The sequence below is a fragment of the Miscanthus floridulus genome, chromosome 10, assembly GCF_019320115.1.
Source record: "Miscanthus floridulus cultivar M001 chromosome 10, ASM1932011v1, whole genome shotgun sequence".
Lineage (NCBI taxonomy): Eukaryota > Viridiplantae > Streptophyta > Magnoliopsida > Poales > Poaceae > Miscanthus > Miscanthus floridulus.
The window spans coordinates 63,865,594-63,889,285 of NC_089589.1; the positions used below are offsets into that span (position 1 = coordinate 63,865,594).

Consider the following 23,692-nt stretch of genomic DNA (forward strand, 5'->3'; position numbering starts at 1 on the left):
ACGCCCCTATGCAAACCGAAGAGGATGCGCCTCCAAGATCGACGGGGGAGGACGCACCCCTAAGGTCGACGGAGCAAGTCCGCCCTGCTCCGACCGACCCCGCCGGGGTGACCACGATTCCGCAGCAAGCCCCGGCACAAACTGGAGAGGATGCGCCTCCATGATCGGCGGGGGAGGACGCGCCCCCGAGGTCGGTGGAGCAAGTCCGCCCTGCTTTGATCGACCCCACTGGCGGATCAAAGCAGTCGATTGACGATGTGGTAGAGTTGGAGTTGAGCGACCAGCCCCCGAAACGTTCTCAGATAATGGCGTCGAGGTGAGTTATCGACTTCTTCACCCTTTCGTTGCGTTCTCGGATTTCATCATGTGAATTTGGTGCTTGTCGTAGGACCAGCCCCAGCAACTTCCTGATCTTGGCGCCGTAGAAGATACTATCGCGTCGGCCAATTCCCCAGGAGCCGACTGGTGTGGTGCTGGGGGGGCGCCGTGATGGCACCAAGGCAGACACGGTGCTGCCTGAGGAAGCAGGGAAGGCAGAGGCACCGATTGACCCACCCGAGGAGGGTAGACGGGAGGAGGCATGACCGAGGCATCCCCTGCAAATGCGGCGATGGCTCAAACTTTGGAGCCCGAGCTGCCAGCCTCCTTTGCCATCGGAGGGTCTGCTCCCGAGGGAGCACCGGTGACGGAGGAGGTACCATTGGCTCCCGTTGGGTCAACGCCGACGGTTGTGACGGCCAACCCCCCGGCTGGGGCTAGCCCCTCCCTCTCCCATGTCCGACCGGGCGATGATCCGCTCGTGTGGGGAGGAAACCGGCTCCATTGGGTCAGGCGGCTGGACCGGAGCAACTCGGTGTTCACCCTCAATGACTCAGCGGAGGTGAAGGACCGGACGAGCGTGCACCTGGGACTTGAGTCCGTAGTCCGCTCTCTGACCGACGCGTTGTAATACCCTAAAATTTGCCTCTTTTGAAAATGGGTTTAAAATGATTTATTTCTGAATTTTGTGCTCAAGAAATATAGGAAAATAGAAAATTTTCATTAAATTAAAAATTCATCATAAGGTTTTGCAACATGTTCGTGCATACATGCCCTTGCATTTGGTTTATTTGGTTGAGTGGTTTTGATTGAAAATCCTAAATGGTTTAAATTTCTTTTGCAAATAAAATTAAAAGTGGCTTTGAAATAAAAGAAAAGAGAATTAGAAATAAAAGAATTTAAAAAGGTTGTAAAATTTATTTTTGAGAACTTACCAAAATTTCTCATTTTTATTGAAAAATAAATTGGGAGTAATGTTTGAGTTTGCATAGGATCATATTTGAATTGGATTTGAACTAAGAAAAGAAATAGGAAAAAAAGAAAAATCTCTCTCTTGCTCTCTATTTTGGCCCGGCCGGCCTGCTCTTTGGCCCAGCCTGCTGCTGGTTTTTCACTTCCCACCGGCCCCGCTCCTTTGGGCCGACGGCCTAGCAGGCCTGCTCCCTCCCTCAGTTTCCTCTACGTGGCCCAGCATAGCAATCGGCCCAGCCAAAGGCCAGGCCCAGCCAGTCCTCGTGCCCTCTTCTCCTTTCTTCCAATGACAAGTGGGGCCACCTTGTCAGCAACCCATCTTCTTCCTCCAGTCGTCCCCGAATAGGACTCCGACGCCACCGTGGAGTCCGTGCTCGCCCTGCTTCTCCCTCCGTTTTGCGTGCGCCCAGCCTAGCCAGACGCCGCGCCGCGTCCCTTTCCTCCACCCCGCTGACACGCTGGACCCAGCCGTCAGGCGCTTCTTCCTCCGCGTCGTGACCCAGGCGGACACCACCGCCGCCATTGTTGTTCGTGTCCGTCCCTGCTACGCGCCCCGTGCCGTGTTTCCCACGCCTCCGCGCCCTTAAATAGTCGCCCAAGCTCAAGCCTCATCCAACCCCGTAGCAAGCGCCGCCCCTGCTCATGCCGAAGTAGCTAGCCCTAGCGCTGCCGCAAGCTTGGAGTGCCGTCGCCGCCTCGTCGAGCGCCGCTGCATCCTCTGTTGGTCCCCACTCGCTTCTTTTGTGACCGGTGAGTTCCCCACCCTCTCCTCTATCTCCTGGATCTTTCCGTTCGAAAAACCATGCTCTGTAAGCCAAGAACCAATGTCTCCGGCGAGCTCATCGCTTCACCGGCAATGGCGCCGCCGCGCCCGCTCTATTCCGTCCGGCAGCCTCCTCTCTCTCCCTCCCCGATTGGATCCCGACCGTCTAAATCTAGATCAACGGCTAGGAATAGAGCTTACCCGTTCGCATGCCATCTTTATAAAGAGCCCCTCAGTTCCTTCCAATTAGAACCCGCGGTCCAAAGCGTAATAATAGATTATGTTTTCTTCTTTCGAAAGCGTAGTTCCCTTGGTTTAGATCCAAAATACATTTTCACTTATTTACATATTTGCCACTTATTTTGTTTTAGCATGAACTTCTCCGTTTTAACTCCGATTTGATCCGTTCAAATTGCGTTAGGTTCGTAATTTCATCACCTTCGTGTCCATACCACTGTTAAGTATGTTTTCAACTTTTAAAATTCGTGATTAGATTTAATCTAATATTTTATTAAAGGAAATCTTGTTTAAACCGTATCTTCTGTGTTTTAACTCTATGTTAGCCCATTAAACTTGCGTTAGATTCATAGCAACGAGATCTACGCGTTAGTAACAGTGTTTATCTTGTCACTAATACTAAAATTTCATGGTTTGAATCATATCTTAAATAACAATTATGCAACTAGATTTTATAAATAAAATATGATTTGTTTCACTTTAGTTTTATAATTCAAATCTAAATTTGACTTAAATTATAATCTCTATAAAATATCCTATATATGTTTTTATATAATTAAATCACATGAAACTAATAGTTTTATGAGTAGATCGGTGTTTAAGGCAAGTATAGCATGGAACCATCCTTGTTACCTATTCACCTTTAATCATTTAATTCATGCTGCATGTGTCTACCTTGACTGCCACTAAGGATATCCTAGTCTTTTGTACTTGTACCTTGATACATTTGGGTTATTGCATTGGGTAGTATGATGCTAGTGCTCAATTAAAGACCATGATCTTGTAACTTGACTAATGGTATACGCAATAAACACTAAAAGATGCTTTTTAGCAACATGGAACAAGGGGGCTAGAGCATTGGGCTATTTTTATGGTGCTCTAGATTCCTCTCCCTAAGGACTTATCTATAAGTGATCAACCGGGACTTACAGTACAGCTGTGAGGGCTACATGGCTCTAGCTTTAGCTCAGTATGAGGACCTTTTCTAGCTTGTTAGAGGTTACCTTTATTGACTTAAGAATGGCTTGCCGAATCGGGTATAGTGCGGCCTCTATCCCCATGTGTATAGGTTGCGTGTCAATGTGCCATTGTGAAGAGGGGCTCTACATCTGTTTGCCGAGTGAATCTTTGAAAGGCTTCATAGTGAACCCTGCCAACCTTCCTTGGTAGTGGGTCAAGAGGCTAATCACCTCAGGCGAAAGGGTAAATCATGACTCACAGTGAAAGTGTACAACCTCTGTAGAGTGTAAAACTAGTATATCAGTCGTGCTCACGGTCACGAGCGGCGTTGGAACCCTTACGGAATAGATGATGAACACTGATGATACTGATGATAAAGATGCTCACTAATGAATATTGTTTATGCAATTCATTATTCATGATTACCTTATCATGTGTTTATATGGGCTTGTGATAAATTTGTTGCTACTCCTTTGCTAAAATTGTGGCAGTTAAAAGCTAATCGCAGTTGAACCAGTGTCAACCTTTTGAGCCTCATGAACCCCATGTTATATTTGTTGAGTATGACATGTACTTATGCTTGCTTTATTTTATATATATTTGGAAAAAATCCCGGATGGGTACCAGATTGCTAGAGTTTGGAGGAATTAGGCTTGTGATCAACCAGTCAGTTGTCCCTGTGGATTTGGAGTCTTCGCCTAAAGATCAGAGTTATTTTTCCACTGTCTATACTCTGAGGTTATATTCTTTATACTACTACGCGATGTATTTAAGCATTGTCCATTGATATTACCCTTATTTATAGCTATATGTGAGATTTGACTTCCTGGGCTCACATATGGTGTGTATCTGGTTTTGTTCTTAAAACCGGGTGCTACACGCGTTGGGGTTGTTGAAGGATGACGTTGTCCTAGCCAGCTAGGTTTGTCGTGTCTTCACGTTTTCTACTTTCGAGCCCTATTTATATAATTCTAACCTAAGTTTTTTTGTAGTCCCTTATGGTGCGTAGCCAGGAGAAGTCCCTATTCCTCCATCATGAGAGGGAGGTCTAGAGGCTTGCTACCAAGGTGTTGTGGCTACAAGAGGAGGTGGTGAGCCTCCAAACCAAGGAATGGGAAGACCATCAACATGCTGCTGAGACTGAGGACAAGCTCAAGGCTGTGGTCGCTAAGGCCGGGGAAGATGCCATGGAGCTTGGATGACTCCGCCCGGCACTCGACCTTGCTCATCAAGAGAGCACCGATGCTTGGCATGTGTTCGAAAACGAGCAGAAGTTGAAGGAAGAAGCCGAGGGCCTGGCAGCCGTCTTGGTCGAGGATGTTGGTGTGCTCCAGAGGGCGAAGACGGTCCTCAAGGAGCAAGTGAAAGGTGAGGCTCTGGTTACCTTTTTGCTTGACGTTTGCAGTCGGGTTTCTAACGCTCTTTGATGTTTGGCTTGGGTAGTCCTATAGAGGCAACTCTCCGAGGCATGGGGTCAACTCTAGTCGGAGAGCGATGACCATGACACCTTGCGTGCTGCCGTCGGGTTGGTCTTCAACGACCTTGGGGTCGCCCCGGCCATGGGGATGAGCTCGCTCGTAGCCCAAGTTACCCAGATCCTAGATCGGGCACGCGCGTTTGCAAGGGAGGCCCTGTACACCGGCGTCCATTGCACGTTCACCATCGCCCGCTCCCACTACATCAACATCGACCTATCGATGATCAGTGAGGGCTTCATGCCTGGCTATGCTGAGGCTGAGCTGGATGAATTTGAGAAGGAAGCGGCTCTCTCGGCATAGGACTTGACAGAGAAGGTTGGAGAAGAAATCCTGCCCAAGGGTGTTTAGTTAGATAGCTGAGTCCGGCATCGGTCTTTTTGTAAAGACTTTTATTATGGCCGGAAACGTTGTTTGGCCTTTCTATATAAAGTTTTTGCGATCTGACCCTTGTTTTATGTTAAGGAATTAGAAACTTAAGTTGCGAGCGACTAAGTAATGATCACACTGGTGAGCAAGCGATGCCGTAGCCGTCAGGGCATAGGCTTTTTGCATTCCGACCAGTTTTACTCATTGTTAGTTTTTGGCAACTCTTATTTCTAGGTCTTGTCATAAAAAAGAAGGGTCGGATGGGAAAATGTTTCTGAGTATATGTACTCCTATTAGCCCCCAAATGAGACCCGACCCCTTGACATTGCTGGGGCCGGTTGTCGCTAAAGATCGAGGAGAGGATAGCGAAATTAGTAGGAGAAAACGTCTCTTGTTTTCGTGCGTACCCCCTCCCTAGGATCTGAGCCATCGTCTTGTGACCACGCATTTGGTCTTTTTGTGAATCTAATTTTCCTCGAGCCCCCGCGTGCAGCAGGGGTCCGATCGAGGGTTGGCTCATCTTTGTGATCATTGTCCCATCTGCGATTTCCACAATCGGAGGGGTTGAGCTAACATCGCTTGCCTCGATGGCTCGAGTGACGTGCTTAGTGAGCTCACTGATGGGCTTGTTCGAGTGGAATTTGGATCCGTCATTTGTGACGGGGTCGGCATAGCCCTTATGTGGCATTCCACTACTCCTTAACCCGCCTCCCAGCAGATGCCCGAGCCATTCTGTGGTGTGACTCAGGTGGCCCGATGGCTTCCCTACAATGGGGATTCTGTGGGCTCGGCTCGAGGTTATGATCAAACGAGAAGGTTGAGATAACCCTGTCTGTTTTTAGGCAGGTCGAGCGAAGGCTGCTGGGGCTCATCTGCATTTTCTCTCCTGGCTCTATTCGACGCGAGCAGCCTTGAGCCCTTCATGGGCGACCTTCGAACCCTGGTCTCCCAAGTTTGGGTTGGGCGGCTCGAGCCCTCGAGCCCCGTGGGGTTCGGTAGGGGTCGGCTGAATTTCATGTGTCACCCCATCCTCGATTTCCACAACCAGAGGGGCTGAGCTAACAACACTTGCCTCGATGGCTCGAGTGTCACGCTTGGTGAGCTTACTAACGGCCACATTCGAGTGGAATCCGGGTCCCTCATCCACTGACAGGGTCGGCAGAGCCCTCATGTGGCATTCCACTGCTCCTTAACCTGCCTCCTAGCAGATGCTCGAGCCATTCGATAGGCTCGGGTGGCCCGTTGGCCTCTCCTCAATGGAGAATCTGTGGGCTTGGTTTGAGGTTAGGATCGAACGAGAAAGGTCGAGATGTTCCTGTCCGATTCTGAGCGGGGTCGAGCAAGGGGCGCTGGGGCTCATCTCAAATTTTCTCCCCTAGCTCTATTTTACAAGAGGTGGCCTCGAGCCCATTGCAGGCTGGCCTTCAAACCTTGGTTGGTCACCGCTGATATCGAATAAGACGACTACCGCTTCGTGACGCAACGCGAAGCGTTGTGATGCAGCAACTGCATATGCAATGCTTGGGTGTATGAGATGAATGTATGATGAATGGATGAATGAATGAATGAATGAATGAATGAATGGATGGATGGATGGATGGATGGATGAATGAATGAATGTTGATGCACTAGAAAAGAAAAAGTGGGGTTTGGTAAAGTTACCTTGATGATTCGAGTGACAGGTTCGGGGGGCTCTTACCAGATATATCCATGTGGGGTCCAGGTCTGTTGTTCATGATAGAGTTAGTGTAACCTACATGGGGTATTCCACTGCTCCTTACTCATCCCTCGGCCGTGGCCCGAGCCGTTCGACTAGCTACAGGCGACCTGCCAACCTCTCCTAGATGGAGATTCTGCAAGTGGGCCTCTCCAAATCCTTCTCGAGAAGGCGGAGGCTAAAGCTTGGGGTGTGGGGACAAAAACTCTAATCACACTAGTGAGCATAGGCGCCATAGCCACAAAGGCGTAGGTCTCTCGTAGTCCGACTAGGTTTTACTCAAAGTTTGTTTTCGCACACCTTGCTTCTAGTTTTTAATGTGTGAAAGGGTTGGGCGTAGAGAATGTCTACCGGACATATACGCTCTTACTAGCCCCCGAGCGAGGTCCGACCCCCTGCCGTTGCTAGGGTCGGGTGTCACTAAAGATCAGGGAGTTTGAAAGCTAAACTGATAAGAGGAAACGTGCATTTATTAAGGGTAAAAATGATGTAGCTGCTCGATGTTCTAGGCGTTGACGAAGACCTCACCGTCGATGGTTCTTAGCTTGTAAGCACCTGGTCGGAGCACCTCCGCAATGATGTATGGTCCCTCCCACGGTGGGGAGAGCTTGTGGCGATCCTTGTTGCTTTGGACGAGGCGAAGTACCAGGTCTCCAACGTTGAAGGCTCAACCCCGTACTCGACGGCCGTGGTACCAGCGTAACACTTGCTGGTACTTGGCCAAGCGAAGGAGGGCGATGTCGCATGCTTCATCCAGCTGATCCATGGCGTCCTTGAGGGACGCCTTAGCTCCCTATTTGTCGTACGCCTAGACCCTTGGTGCTCCATAGTTGAGGTCGGTTGGGAGGATAGCTTTGGAGCCATAGACCATGAAGAATGGTGTGTAGCCAGTGGCCTGGCTAAGGGTCGTCCTTAGGCTCCAAACCACCGTGGGGAGCTTTGCAACCCATCGTGCGCCAAATTTGTTCAACCGGTTGAAGATCCTAGACTTGAGGCCTTGTAGGACCATGCCATTTGCACGCTCGACCTACCTATTTGTGCAGGGGTGCGCCACGGCAGCCCAATCGACCTGGATGTGGTATTCATCGTAGAATCGGATGAACTTCTTTCTAGTGAACTGCGTACCATTGTTCGTGATGATGGAGTTTGGGACTCTAAAGCGATGGACGATGTCGAGGAAGAACAGCACGGCCTGCTCAGATTTGATCACAGAAATCGACTGAGCCTCTATCCACTTTGTAAACTTGTCCACGGTGATAAGCAAGTGGGTGTAGCCCCCGGGCGCTCTTCTGAGAGGTCCAACCAGATCGAGCCCCCAGACCACGAACGACCATGTGATGGGGATCATCTGGAGCGCTTGGGCCGGTAGGTGGGTCTACCGAGCATAGTATTGACACCCTTCGCAGGTACGCACGATATGCTTAGCATCGGCCACCACTGTCGGCCAGTAGAAGCCCTATCGAAATGCGTTTCTGACCAGGGTTTTAGGCGTGTCATGATGGCCACAAACCCCACCATGGATATCACCTAGCAACTGCTTCCCTTGTTCGATGGGGATACAGTGCTGTAGGATCTCGGTGTGGCTTCGCTTGTAGAGCTCGCCCTCAATAACGACAAAGGACTTGGCTTGATGTGCGAGCCGCCGAGCGTTTGTCTTGTCCATCAGCAGGACCTCACGGAGGAGATAGTTGAGGTAAGGCGCCCTCCAGTTGACCAGAGGGTCGGGCTCTATCGCTGGATCCTCGTCGAGCTCCATGACCTCGGGATCGGATAGAGCCGATAGCTGGTTAGCACCTGAGCCTAGTGTAGGTGGTCCGCCACCAGCTTGTTCTAGCTCCTCATAGCAGACCAAGGGCTTGTGCTGATCGCTGGCGAAGATGCCTGTCGGCATCGGCTCTCAGCTAGATGCCACTTTTGCGCGCGTCGACCGCCTCGTTGAGACGCCTCAGGATGTGATTGAGCTTGAGACCGTTGAACTTGTCCTCCAGCTAGCGGACCTCCCGGCACTATGCAACCATCTTGGCGTTGTGACAGCTTGACTCCTTCATGACTTGGTCAATGACCAGCTAGGAGTCGCCCCGAACATCAAGGCGTTGGATGTTGAGCTCGATGGCGATGCACAGACCGTTGATGAGCACCTCATACTTAGCCACATTATTGGAGGGGAAATGGATGCGAACCATGTACCTCATGGTACCCCAAGAGGTGAGACAAAGACCAGCCCCATGCCGGTGCCTTTCTTCATCAGCGATCCATTGAAGTACATCATCTAGTACTCTTGGTCGACGTCCGCTGGTAGGCATTTGGACCTCGGTCCACTCCGTAATGAAATCAGCCAGCACTTGGGACTTGATGGTCGTCTGAGAGGCATATGAAATGCCATGTCCCATCAGCTTGAGTGCCCACTTTGCAATTCTTCCCGTGGCATCCTGGTTCTAGATGACCTCGTCGAGGGGGAAGGATGTCACGACCGTCATTGGATGTGACTCGAAGTAGTGGTGCAACCTCCTTTTGGTGATGAGGACGGCATATAGGAGCTTCTAGATTTGAGGGTAGCGGGTCTTGGAATCGGACAAGACTTTGCTAATGAAGTACACGGGACACTGTACTTTGAGGGCGTGGCCCTCTTCTTCTCACTCCACCACCAGGGCGACGCTAGCCACTTGCATGGTGGCCACAACGTAGAGCAGAAGCGGTTCTCCGTCGGTCAGAGGAACCAGGATCGGGGTCTTTGTTAGGAGCTGCTTGATAGTGTCAAGCGCCTCCTAGGCCTTTGGCGTCCATTTAAAGTGATCGGCCTTCTTCAGAAGCTGATAGAGGGGGAGACCTCATTCGTCGAGGCGCAAGATGAAGCGGCTGAGTGCGGTGAGGCACCCTGTAACTCGATGTACCCCCTTTATGTTCTAAATCGGGCCCATTCTTGTGATGGCCGGGATCTTCTCCGGGTTGGCTTCGATGCCGCGCTCGGAGACGATGAAACCCAGCAACATACCCCTCAGGACCCCAAAAACGCACTTCTCGGGGTTGAGCTTAATGTTGTTTGCTCAGAGTTTGGCAAAAGTCTGCTCAAGGTTGGCTATGACCTGGTCAGCCTGTTTGGACTTGACCATGATGTACTCCACGTAGGCCTCAACAATTCGCCTGATGAGGTCTCTGAAACATTTGAGCATACAATGCTGGTACATAGCACCAGCGTTCTTCAGATTGAATGGCATTGTGATGTAGCAGAACGATCCGAAAGGGGTGATAAAAGACGTCACGAGCTGGTCGGACTCTTTCATCATGATTTGATGGTACCTGAAGTACGCATCAAGGAAGCAAAGGGTTTCGCACCCTGAGGTAGAGTCGACTACTTGGTCTATGCGTGGCAAAGGAAATTGATCCTTTGGGCATGCTTTTGTTGAGACCCGTGTAATCAACACACATCCTCCATTTCCCACTCTTCTTTCATACAAGAATGGGATTGGCTAGTCACTTTGGGTGGTGTACTTCCTTAATGAAACCGGCCACTAAAAGCTTTGCGATCTCGCCAATGGCTCTGCGCTTCCCCTCGTCGAAGCGACGTAGGCGCTTCTTCACCAGCTTGGAGCCTGGCCTGATCTTCAAGGTGTGCTCAACGACTTCTCTCGGAATGCCTAGCATATCTGAGGGTTTCCATGCAAAGATGTCTTTGTTGGCACGGAGAAAGTCGACGAGCGCGCTTTCCTATTTGGAGGAAAGCGTGGTGCCAATGCACACCATTTTGCTTTTGGAGCCACTGGTGTCTATGAGGACCTCTTTGGCACCATCTGCAGGCTCAAAAGACCCGACTAACCACTGGTGGTCGGGTGTTTCTTCAGCGACCTCCTTCCGGATGACCGCAAGCTCCTTGGAGGCAACGATTGTTGCGGTGTGATCGTAGCACTCGACCTCGCACTCGTAAGCGCGCTGAAATGAGGTGCCGACGGTGATGACCCCGCTTGGACCCAACATCTTCAGTTTTAGGTAGGTGTAGTTGGGGACGACCATGAACTTCACATAGCATGGATGTCCCAAGATGGCGTGGTAGGTTCCATGGAACCCAACTACCTCGAAGGTGAGGGTCTCTGTCCTATAATTGGATGGATCCCCAAAGGTGATGGGCAGATCAATCTACCCAAGTGGAACAGCTTGCTTTCTAGGCATGATGTCATGGAAAGGCACTCCGGTTGGTCGGATGCACGATCGGTCGATGCCCATAGCGTCGAGCATCTCGGCGTACATGATGTTGAGGCCACTGCCTCCATCCATCAATACCTTGGAGAGACGCTTCATGCCGATGATCAGGTTGACCATGAGCAGATATCTCCTTGGCTGTAGGACGCTCTCCGGGTGGTTGGTCCGATCAAAGGTTATGGCAGACTCCGACCACCGAAGGAAGGTAGGCGTGGCCGGCTCGGTAGTATAGACCTCGCGACATGCGAGCTTCTAACGGCACTTGGAGTCATAAGCCACCAGCATAAAAAACCCACTGTCCTTCCCCTCGATGTTGTCTATAGCTAGGTCAGGGTCCCCCCATGCTCCCCCATGTTGGATCCTCCAGACAGGAACCGCCTCATAAGGACGCAGTCCTTATACAGATGCTTGACGTGGAAGGCATGGTTCAAACATGGCCCTTCGAGCAGCTTCTCGAAGTGGTTCGGGGTACCCTTCGTGGGTTTTCAACCCCCCTTGCGGTCAGCAGTGGCCATGAGCGAGCCCTCAAGCTGCTGCTTGTTCTTCTTTTTGATGGGACAATTGGAGGTGCCCTCGCCGACGTCCTCGTCCCGCTTTGCCTTGCCTTTGAGGCGGTCGAAGATTGCTCCGACCTCCTCCTCGCCTGAGGCATGACTGGTGGCGATGTCGAGGAGCTCCTTGGTGGTTCGTGGACCCTTGCATCCTAGCTTGTGGACCAGGGACTCGCAGGTGGTCCCAGATAGGAAAGCTCCTATAACGTCGGCATTGGCGACGTTAGGCAGCTCATTGCACTGCCAGGAGAACCGCCGGATGTACCCATGGAGGGTTTCTCTGGCCTTCTGTTAGTAGTTCTTGAGATCCTATGGGTTCCTAGGACGCTTGTACGTGCCCTAGAAGTTCCCCACGAAGATCTCCTTCAGGTCCGCCTAACGTTGGAATCTGTTGGACGGGAGGTGTTCCAACCACGTTCGCGTCGAATTGGCCAGGAACAATGGAAGGTTGTGGATAATGAAATCGTCATTATCCGCCCCACCGGCTTGGCAGGCAAGCCAATAATACTCAAGCCATAGTCCGGGATTCATTTCCCCAGAGTATTTCAAGATGTTGGTGGGTGGTCGGTACCTTGGCGGGAAGGCGGCATTGAGGATGTTTCCGCCGAAGGCCTGAGGTCCCGGTAGGCCAGGGCTCGGGCTTCAGTCCTCTCCGCTATCGTAGCTTCCACCCCATTGAGGGTGATAGCCGCGGCTGGCCCCCTTCCTCGCATCGCCGCAGGTTCGCCTACGAGCGTCGAGGGTGTCGCGCGTGTCACGGTTGCTACCGAGACGCTGATGCACCAGGACCGTGATGCGTGGCCTACCACCTTGTGATGCCTAGTGGACTGACGCATCCTTGTCAGGTCGCACTGAGGGCGTGCGCTGGCTGGCGTCGAGCTTGCAACATCGAGACTACAAGCTCTCGGCCTGCTGCGCCGCCGCCCGCTCGAGCAGCGTGTGAATCTCTTGGTGGGCCCGACGACCCTCGGGTGTCGCAGGCCCCGAAAGCCCACGGAGCAAAACCCCCACGGCGGCGATGTTCTAGGTCGCCCAGGTGAAGTGTGGGAGCGCTTGATCGCCATCGACAATCCTCCGGTTCACATCACGGGCCATGGCATGCGCGCCCACCGTCTTTGTGGCGCTTGATCTCACGGTTAAGCTCCACACGTTCCAGCTCGAGCTGGAGTCACGCTTCCTCGAGCTCTCGATGCTAGGCCTTCAGCTGCTCCACCCGCAGACGGGGTGGGGCCCCTACATCTCCCTCGACCTCATCGTCGAGGTCATTTGTTGGGGTAGCCTCCTCCTCTTGGATGCTTTCGATGTGTCCCTCAGGGGTACCCGCTATGAAGCATTCACGAGAGGGGTGATGGCTCCCCCTGCTGGAGTCAGAGCTAGAGGGCCACTCTGGCTCCTCTGCGAGGAGGTCATGAAAAGACTCCACGACGTGTTCGATCATCCCCACGAACTCATCGTTCGTGGGGAAAGGAGGCATGCGTTGCGCCGCAAGGTGACCAAAGGTCTCTGCAGCGTTGCGCAGATTGAACAAGAGTGCTGTTGGGGCACTCCGAATGAGGTATTTCGAGGAGTTCGACTCTCCCCTGGCAAGCTGCGCCATGACGTTGGCGAACGAAAAGGCGAGGTGGCGGAGGTCCTCCTAGGACGGTCGGGGTCCCAGGAAGACGTTGAGCTGGCGCTTTAACCTCCCATAGTCGAAGCTGAGGAGCCAGTTGTGGGCCTCCATTGGGGCAGCTACAGCTCCTCAAGCATCTCGGTGATCGCGTCGAGGCCGGCGGAGTGGAGAGGTTGGACGGTGGCAGGAGCTAGCGTTAGCTCTCCCTCCATCGTGATGGTGACGTCCAGGTCCCTGAAGTGCACGTGCGCACCCGGGACCCAGCTGATGTCGTGACTGGCCATCCGAAGCCTGGTGTGGATGTCGAGACACGCAAAAGACCCCTACCTAGCACGCCAACTATTGGTGTTTAAAGTAAACACCAACTAGTAAAATTCTAATATTGCGCGTCTAGCCCGGATGGTGTGCTAGGAGGACACGAGGTTTATACTGATTCGGACAGAATGTCCCTACATCTAGTTCGTTGCTGCTGCTCGTGTTACTAGCACTGAAAGGTTCATACTAGGGGTTACAAACTGGCGAGAGAGGGAGGAACTCCCAAGTCTCTGTGGTTCGATTGCTCGATGCTTCTACTGCTCGATCTATTGGTCGATTGATCTCCCTCCTCTGTATGGTGCCCTGCCTCCCCTTTTATAGACCAAGGGGAGAGAACAGAATACCAGAGATCAAGAGAAGGGAAGAGGGAAAAAGAAAGAGAAATTAAGGCTCCTAGGGGTGTGCCGTCCTTCTCTTCGCGTGGGTCCCGCTGACCCTATAGGTCGTGGTGGCAGCGGCGTCGCACCGAGGTCCTGTTGGCCGTAGCAGCACACGTGCGAGCGTCATGCGTCGTTCTTGTCATCCATCCCATCAGAGCGGATGGAATGGTCAAAGGGTCTCCTGACAGAAGCCATACAGGGGGCTGCGTGGTACAGTGCCAGTCAATTGATGCCGGTCGACTGACGTTGGACGGTGATCAGGCAGGGAGTTGGCAGCACAGTGCTAGCCTATTGACGCGGTGGGCGACGTGAGTCTCCCTGCATGGCCTGATGTGACCGCCAGTCGCATCAGGAGACGCCCGAGACGTGCTCCCGGACGTGCGCCTCCACGCCGTAGTGGTTGAAGTGGTTCGGGTCTCACCCTAGGGCCACTGCTTTCGTCCGGTAGCAAATCCGACCCCCAGGGAACGGGCGAGACGGAAATCTCGTCCTGGGGGCCGGGCGAGGCGAAGTCCGACCCTCGGGGGTCGGACGAGGCGGAGCCCTCCCCGTGGGATCAGGCGAGTCGGAGCCCGCGCCCTGGGGTCGGAGGAGTCGGAGCCCACGCCCTGGGGTCGGACGAGGCGGAAAACCTCGTCCTCGGAGTCGGAGCCCACACCTTGGGGTCGGACGAGGCAGAAACCTCGTCCTCGGAGTCGAACGAGGCATGGCCCGGCCTCTGGGGGTCGGACGAGGTCGTAGTTACGTCCTTAACCATCGGATTAGCCGACGTGACGCTCATTAATCCTTTGGCTCGGATACCCGGATATAGATATCCGACAAATAGCCATCATGGGATTGAACTACAGTTAAGACCATTCTGTGTGCAGAAGCCGACAGAGATAATAACTGTTGTGATGCAAACATTATTAGTTTTGTTAGTGTTTGTTGCGGAAAAGTACTTATGGTGTGACAATGAATGTATTACATAATTTTATTTGAGTGGACATATTTTATTTGAGTGATGGATGTGGCCTTCGTTCTTCTGTTTTTTGTTGTTAAAGATTTATCTATCTCTAATGTTATAGTAAGTAGAGTTTTTTCGCTCACCATTTATTATGCACGTTGAACCAACAAAGAACTTGCAAAAAAAAAAAAATTTGCCTTGTCCTTTCACTGGATTCTAGACATTTGAACTGCCGGTGAACCACCATGTTTCAATTGGAGCCTGCCGCATACCCGCTTGATGAGCACTCGATAGTGAAAAAAAAAACTAAAAACAATATAAGACGACGTCGCTATGTCTGAATTGAAGCTGGCTGCATGCCCGCTCGATGAGCACTTGATAGTGGAAAAAAGTGGAAAAACAATATAAGGCGAAAAAAGGAGGTTTAAACTCAAGACCGTAAAGCTTGGAAACACTGATTCATACCACCATATAACATGTTACTTCACAATTAAGAAAATAAAAAATCTAGACATGTTACAAATGCTTAGAGACCACAAAGCTTTGTCCACCTAGCCTTGTCTTTTTCCAATAATAAAGAACGACTTTATCGCTTTTTTCAAAATTATTACATCGAGATAATAAAGTCTTGAAAAATAAAAATTTTTAGTTGATAGGCTAGCTTGTCTTAAGATTTGTGCTAGCAAAGTAGCAAGGAATTTCCATCACTCCATCAGTAATTGCGGAGAAGATACAAAATAATAAGGAAATTGAAAAGGGTGGAAAAAGAGCCAAAGAAAAAGGATCTACAGTATCGTATCGTGCAAGTAGTAGAGCAAGGAAACTCCTTGGTCAATGGTCTCCTGTCTGTTCTGTTCAACGCCGCTGGCCCGCTGCCGCTCTTTGCTCCTACCACCACCGGCCCCAAAATCCCAAATCCACGCTACCGCCGGCGGCCGCATCCCCGCTCTCCCTCCCGGTTGCCCGCCCGTAGCACCAATCACTCGACCCCATCAGATCCCCCTCGCCGCCGCTCCACTCTACAAGGTGCCCCGCCCCACCGCCGGTCCCAACAAGCCAGCCTAGGCACTGCCGCCCCGAGTCAGCTGGCCCCGAAACCCGAAGTGGAGAAGCAAGCTGTGGTAGCAGCCGGTGTGATGAATCACGTGGCGGCTTGATCCAAAGGGCTTCTGGCTCTTGTCCTTCCCGGGCGCTGCCACTGCCGCTCCTCGTTTGCATCCTTCCTGTCCTGCGCAAGGTACGGGGTATGGAAACGCACTGTGTTTCTCTTGTTTGGCTGACTGCAGGAGTAGTTGATTCCAAATCCTGATTAGCGGCTCGCAGTGGAGCAGTGTAGAGCTCTGGTCCAAGTTGTCCCGGATATTGGCTGTAGATGCAGACCTGTACATGCAGATAGGGTATTACTTGGTTGTTCCCCATCCGTTTAGTTTAGTTCCGAAGTTACTTCAGTGTACTGTACGTGTTTGAATTGTTTTGAAATTGAACATTAGTAGCCATGTTAATTAGTATTAAACGAACAGAGTATAATGCATAAATGGGTGAGGGGAGCTGTGTTTGACCAAAGGGTGTAAAACCTGGATCATGTTTCGGACAAATGCATCGCTTAGATTAACAAACTATAGTGTGTCTAGAGTTTTTCTCCGAAGAAAAATACCCTTGCTGGAGAGCAAATACAGCTGAGCATATCAGTAATTCAGTATAGGTGATTGACCTGATGCTACTGCTCCATATGACATTCAGTTGGCAATTTTTCGAAATATTACCTGTGCAAAACAACGTACAAACCTGTTTCGGTAACCATACGTTGTACTTATTAGTTGGTTAGGTGAGTACAGTACCTCAGAAGAAAAGTTAGTTTAGCAAAAGATATGCAAAACGAAGTCATCATCAATAGTGCCATCAGGGTGTTTTCTACCTCCTTCGCAGCTAGCTGATTGCAACTAATTCATAGTAAAAACGATTTCTGACTTAGTATGATGCTTTTTCACTTTGGTTAAGAAAAATTGTGTCTAATCAACTGTTCGGATTAGGTTTCTCTTGTAGAAAAATATTGTTGTTTTTTTTCTTCTGGAGGCATAACAACTGTATTGTTCTTAAGAGGTCATTTGGCCCCATGTGACAACATGTGCAATCAGTTGCCCCACACTCCAACTTTAACAAATTTTTCTTTTTCCAGTAGGACTTCTTTATTAGGACATTGGGTTAGGTGCAGTGCAGATCCCTTGACCAAGAGGCTCACTTGGCGAGACAAAGTTGTTGAGCGTACAGCTAGATTACTTTTTTATTGACCTGACTCATTCCACAGTTCCTGCCAGCCTTGATTAACAATAATGTCTATCTGTTTCACAGCTGGAGCTGGTCTTGCCTTCATTAGTCCCATCTCTGGGAACTCAAAAAATGCAATTCTACTACATTAGCAGCATCACTTGCTAGCTGCTACGACACAGAAGCACAAGGAGAGAGGGAGGGAGAGAGGAAAGAGGCAGAGGGAGGGAGCGTGCAATGGCGGATCTTGTGGTTGGATTGGCAAAGTCTGTGGTGGAGGGGGTACTAACCAAGGCCCAGTCGGCTATTGAGGAAGAGTCAAAGCTGCGGCAGAGTGCACAGAGGGACCTTGTGTTCATCACAGGTGAATTTGAGATGATGCACTCCTTTCTCAACGTGGCCAATGAAGAGCGTGCCAAGAACAACGTGGTGAGGACATGGGTGAGGCAGGTCCGTGACCTAGCCTACGATGCGGAGGATTGCATTGAGTTTGTTGTTCACTTGGATAATCGGCCCCACTGGTGGCGCCGCTTCATACCATCATGTATGGCAGCATCGGCGCTACCCATAGATGCAGTAGTCACCGAGATAGAGCAGATCAAGGCCAGGGTCGAGGATGTTAGCAAGAGAAACTCACGCTACAGCCTCATCAGTGACTCTGGATCCAAACCAGTCATGCAGCAACAACCCACAACCAGCCCTGCTAATGGCGCAACAGCACGTGACATGTTTGTTGAGGCAAGGGACACCATGAAAAAGCAGCAAGGCGTAGGGGATCTCACACAGTTGATCACCAAGGAAAATAGTGATCTTGGAGTGATCTCGGTGTGGGGGATAAGTGGTGATCTTGGTAGGACAGCCATCATCAGGAAAGCCTACCAAGATCCAGAAATCTGCCAAAACTTTGGATGCCGTGGCTGGATCAGGTTAACATATCCTTTCAATCCCCACAAATTCCAGCAGAGCTTAGTGACTCAGTTCTATACAAATTCTTGCTTACAACAAGGAACCACTGTAGATGTAGCCGAACTGAAAAGGATGGAGAGAACAGGAGCAAAGCAAGGAGGGCTCCTTGAAGAACTCATGAAGCAAGTGGATGAGAAGAGGTACCTAATCGTCCTGGAAAATGTGTGCACAATGGGAGAGTGGGATGCCATCAGGGCATGCCTACCCGATAGGCAGAAGGGCAACTGGATGATCGTGTCAACGGAGCAACGAGAAATCGCAAGCTTGTGTATTGGACACTCGTACCAAGTGTTGGAGCTTAAACAGTACTCAGCTGAGCACCCTGTATGTGTCTTCTTCAAGGAGGTGAGATAGGAACAGAGTGAATTCACTTTTATGAAAAAAACATATTTCTGTTATATGTAGCTCTTTTTTGGACATTAGTCTCTGTCTCTCTGATGCACGGTATTGGTCATTATGTTTTCTAATGTCAAAATAAATTCATATAAAGTAAGTTTCTATAGGTGTCACATATTTACTCAATGTATGTCACGAGTTAAAAACTTTAAAATGGTTGCCTGTAAAGAAAATTAAACGACTGCTATCTACTTGACAAGTGACTAGTTTATGGATTCTTTGTACTTATTACTTAATATATTTCACAGTCTATTGCATGAAATTCAAAAAACACTTCAATCTATCAAAAATAGATCTAATCTCGAGAAAATATGAGAACTGGGTTAGGAATTATATTATAACTTTTAGTTGGTCAGTCCAAAACTCCAAATCTCTCTCCTAGTAACTCTTTCATTTTTCCCTTCTCTCCTTGCCTTTTATTTTCAGGGTCCTCAGGGCAAGGAGACTGGAAGGGTAATGTCAAGCAACAATGAGATATTAATGGAGGATGAAGTGAATCACGGGGGAGGTCTTACTTCCTATCACAGAATTCCGACCTCAAGAAAGGTTGTAGCCAGTTGCTGGTTTGACCAGTTTAGCCTTGTTGGACGTGAGTCACAAATGAATGAACTTCGTAACTATCAGACCACAGCACGTTTCAATGATTGGCAAGTGATGTCTGTGTGGGGGATAGCAGGTGTTGGGAAATCAGTTCTAGTCAGAAATTTGTACTATGAAAGAATGCTTCAAAAGGACCCAATATTTGACAAGTATGGTTGGGTTCTGGTGTCCCATCCATTCAATCTGAGGGACTTCTCTCGGAGCTTACTTTTGGATTTTCATTCGGAACCTATTGAAGCCATGGGAATCGAAGACCCTATTCAGGAATGCCATAAGCTTGTAAAAGAACATCCGTGTCTTGTTGTTATTGATGATGTACAGTCTACAGAAGAATGGGATTTAATACAACCTTCCCTGGTATCTAGACATTCCAAGAGTGTTATAATTGTCATCACAACCGAAGAAAGCATTGCCACATATTGCGCAGACAATGAAGAGGTTGTGTTTAACGTGAAGGGCCTAGAAGCTGAAGCATCCTTTGATCTCTTTAGAAAAGAGGTATTCTTAATCATAAGAAACATTCATGTTTTCTAGATACTTGAATCTATTGTCCTGCATGAGTCTTACCACAAACATAGCATCTCATTCACAACTACCTGTTGTTTCTCCTTCACCCACAGTTACGGACATTAAAAAATAAGGAGTGATTACCATCTCATCCATATCATGTTGGTCGATACTCAATAATCTTTTATTCACGGCTGCATCCTAGATAGATGGTTTGCCATTTTACAGGAGTTTGAATGTTGTTTGCAAAAATAGTAAAAAAATTAAACTTAGTCCACGCAATGCTGAGGAATGCAGATGGTTTTTTCTATCATATTGCCAACAATTCCAAACATGTGTCATCCAACAGTTCCAAGCAATCTATCTAGTGGAAGTATGAAACTGCAATTAGTTTGCCGAGAAGTATAGCATGTAGGAGAGTAAATCAAAACAGGGTGCTGTATCTTTTTCTTAGGTTTATTGTCTGCCAAGGGATGATATGCTTTTGCACCATAAAGCTCATAAGTTTGTCTGAAATCTGCCACTTGTATTTCAATTTTCTACATCAGTTTCTTTCCAGTAATAAATGTCTAACAAATAGATTGTTATTTGGAACTACTAATCTGGAGAGCACCTTTAGTGTACACCATACTAGTAGTTGGTGGGGGAACACAAACTGTTCTGTTCATTGATTTCACAACACAATACAGAGCTCAAACAGAAATTTAGGAGGTGAACCATGTATCTGTTCTCTAAAGTGTTAAGATTAGTTCTCCATTTCACAAGTTGTTACTTGACTTTACAAAGCTTTGTTTTCCTTAACATGGAACTCATGTATGGTTTTTAGGAAGAACATCATGATGTAAAGGATTATGTATACTCTTAACCATGCTCATGCATGGGATATTGACATGTGCTTCTCAATTAATCAAGCATTTATAATCCAGTGCACTTATTCAAATAATTTTGAGAAACAAATAGGTGTGTCATCATCCTGTGTGGCCAAATTATTTTACTAATAATCTACCCAATGGTACACATGTATATGTGTGGCCACATTATTTTTACTATGATTGATCACATAGATACAAAACATTTATGTTGGCCATGTCATGCATATAATATTTTTTAGGATTCTTATAGTATGTAGATAATTCTATGTTTCCTCACTTGACCATTTTATTTTTGTTTCGTGTTCCATTGGCCTTTTTAATGTATCAAGTGCAATTCATCATGAAGATCCATTTTATATAACAAAGAAAATACCTAATGTATTTTGTGTTTACCAAAATGACTAAGATCATTCAAATTTCTTTACAATAGGTACAAAATAAAAACCAGGCATCACCTCTAAAGAATTCAGATGACAAAGAGCTAGAAGAACTTATTGTGAAGTGTGGTAGACTTCCTAAAGTAATAGTTGCTGTAGCTAAGTTTTTGGCACCCAAGACAGTCACATGTATGGAGAGCACTAGAACGCTTAATCACAGATTTATGCATGAGCTTGAGAGCAACCCTGAGTTTGGTGGTCTGAGAGATCTGTTTGGTTGGATGCATTCCTACTTCCGTACATGCCCAGATTTCCTAAGGCCATGTATATTCTATATGTCAATATTCCCTGGGTCCCAAATCATTCGACGGAGGCGTTTGGTGATGCGATGGGTTGCTGAGGGCTACTCCAGGGACACTAAAGACACTACTGCAGAGGAGAAAGGGGAGATCCTCTTCTCAATGCTCGTCAACCTGAGCATGATCCAACCACCAATGTGCAAAGCCATCACACACATGAGAATGATCCAATGCCAAGTCAGTGCTTTCTTCCACGAATACATCATCTCACGTCCAGACGAAGAGAATATTATATTTGCACTGGAGGTCTTTGCACTGAAGGGGCGTTGCCTTCCAACCACCCGGCGCACAGGACGTCACCTTGTAATAGAGAGCAGCTGGGACAGAGACAGGATTGTGTTTGAAAGCATTGATTTTTCACGTCTACGGTCATTAACAGTGTTTGGGGAGTGGGAGTCATTCTTCATCTCTAAAAGTATGAAGGTGCTTCGAGTGCTTGATCTGGAGAATGCAACAGGTGTGACAGATAAAGACCTCGAGCTAATGGTGAAGCTTCTTCCTCGTCTCAAGTTTCTATCTCTGCGAGGAAGCAGTGGGATCCGCCATCTGCCGAGTTCATTGGGTGAGTTACGGCAGCTTGAGACTCTGGATGTCAGGCATACCTCCATAGTTACCTTGCCAGCATCTATCACCAAGTTAAAGAAACTGCAGTACATCCGTGCTGGCACAACTTTCCCAGCAGGGGAACCATCAACACCATGCAGATCTCATCAATTAGTTGGTGTTGAGGTGCCAATAGGTATCGACAAGCTGACTGCTCTGCACACACTTGGTGTTGTCAATGCTGGTCTTGCAGGGGGCAAAGCCTCCCTCAGAGAGCTCAAGAAGATTACCCAATTGCGCAAGCTTGGAGTGTTCAGTGTCAACAAGAAAAACTGCATGGAGTTCTGTGCTGCCATCGCATGCCATGTCCGTCTGGAATCCTTGTCAGTGTGGCTCAGCAAGGGCAATGAAGAATGTTTGGATAACATTTCCTTGCATCTGAAGAAGCCTCTAAAGAAAACTCAGCAGCAGCCCCAGGGGAAGGGTCTGGAGAAGACTCTGCAAAGGCCTCAGCATAAGCCCCAGGAGAAGCCTCAGCAGAAAACTCAGGGGAAACCTCTAGAGAACCTTCAGAGCCTTAAGCTATGCGGTCTTGTAAAACAAGTGCCATCATGGATCAAAGATCTTCCCAAACTCACAAAGGTGGAACTGGAGATAACCATGTCAGAAGAAGTTGAAGTCATTAATGTTCTTGGGGAAATAAAAGAATTAAGTATTCTACGTCTTTCTGTCAAGCCACATCATGGTGCTGATGGCAAGCTTGATTTTTGTGTCTGGGTGAATGGAATACAGCAACGCTGTTATTTAAAGTTAAAGATCCTCGAGATTACTTGCAGCTCAAAGTTAAATGTATCCTTTGGATCCGAAGCAATGCAAAATCTTGAGCTACTCGCTGCTGTAGTGGGTCGACATTGAAGTTCATTGAGGTAAAGAATCTCTCTAAACTGAAACTCAAGGAAGTATGGCTTTTCGGTTCCCATGACAATACACTCAAGGATGACATGGAGAGACAACTGAATGAGCATCCAAGGAAACCTCCTTTGAAGATGGAGGAACTGGATGTATGCTGAGCTCACAATGTTAGAACTCTTTTCATCGTTTTTCTTTATTTTTCTACCGCTTGATCAAGTACAGTGATGCATCCATCATGCCAACCGTAACTGAAATATCTGCTGCCTCCATGAAGTCAAGATAATTGGCACTTATCCTATGCTAAACATGGTTAAGAGAGCATCATAGTTACATTCACTCCAGTTCATTTGCTCTGTGCTCGAAACTTTGAGATCATGTCTTCTTTAAGAAGGGTTTATTGTTGTATGCATGTGTATGGATTGGACCTGGGCATTGATTTAGTAATTGTGTTGTAGTTTCGTGTAACGTAGTAGCAACTGTACCCTGAGTTCTGTTTGCCCTTGTGTAGTATTATGTACATGCCTTTTATTTGTCTTCTTGCAAAAATATGTAAAAATGTACTTTTGTCTGAGCATTTAATATTGGTAGCAAGATTGCTGTTTAATCTCATGTTGATCGCTGGTCTAATGGTACATGGTTGACTAACTGTTCACACTTGACAGTAAGCCCATTGTGGTGTAGCACAAGATCATGAACATTGAGCGGTATGCTTGTGAGAAAAAAGAAGCTAAACTCATCACGTTGAGTTTGTTTTTTTAATGCAGGAGAGATGATTTGGCAGAAAAGTTAAGTCCTTGTAGTGGGAGCTTCTGCAGGAGACATGCAACTTTGTTTCACTGTCAGGAACGCAATGGCCTATGAAATATTCCATCTGGAGATATCTGCCAGTATGAGAAGTTTGCAGAGTTGAGTTCCGACTTCCGTTAATCTGAACGTTGACAAAGATAGTTTGCCTAAGAGTTTTAGAATCTGACAAGGAAATTCAAATTTCATAGGGTATATTATGGTCCTGTTCGCTTCTCTTATAATCCGTATTTTCAGCTTGTTTTTTCAGCTGGAACAGTGCTTTTCTCAAACAACAAATTA

General features: G+C 48.4%; 1 pseudogene; it reads left to right on the plus strand.

Annotated features, from left to right (window-relative positions):
- Positions 1-15,876: 15,876 nt before the first annotated feature.
- Positions 15,877-23,319, plus strand: LOC136486674 (disease resistance protein Pik-2-like; annotated as a pseudogene).
- The last annotated feature ends 373 nt before the right edge of the window (positions 23,320-23,692 follow it).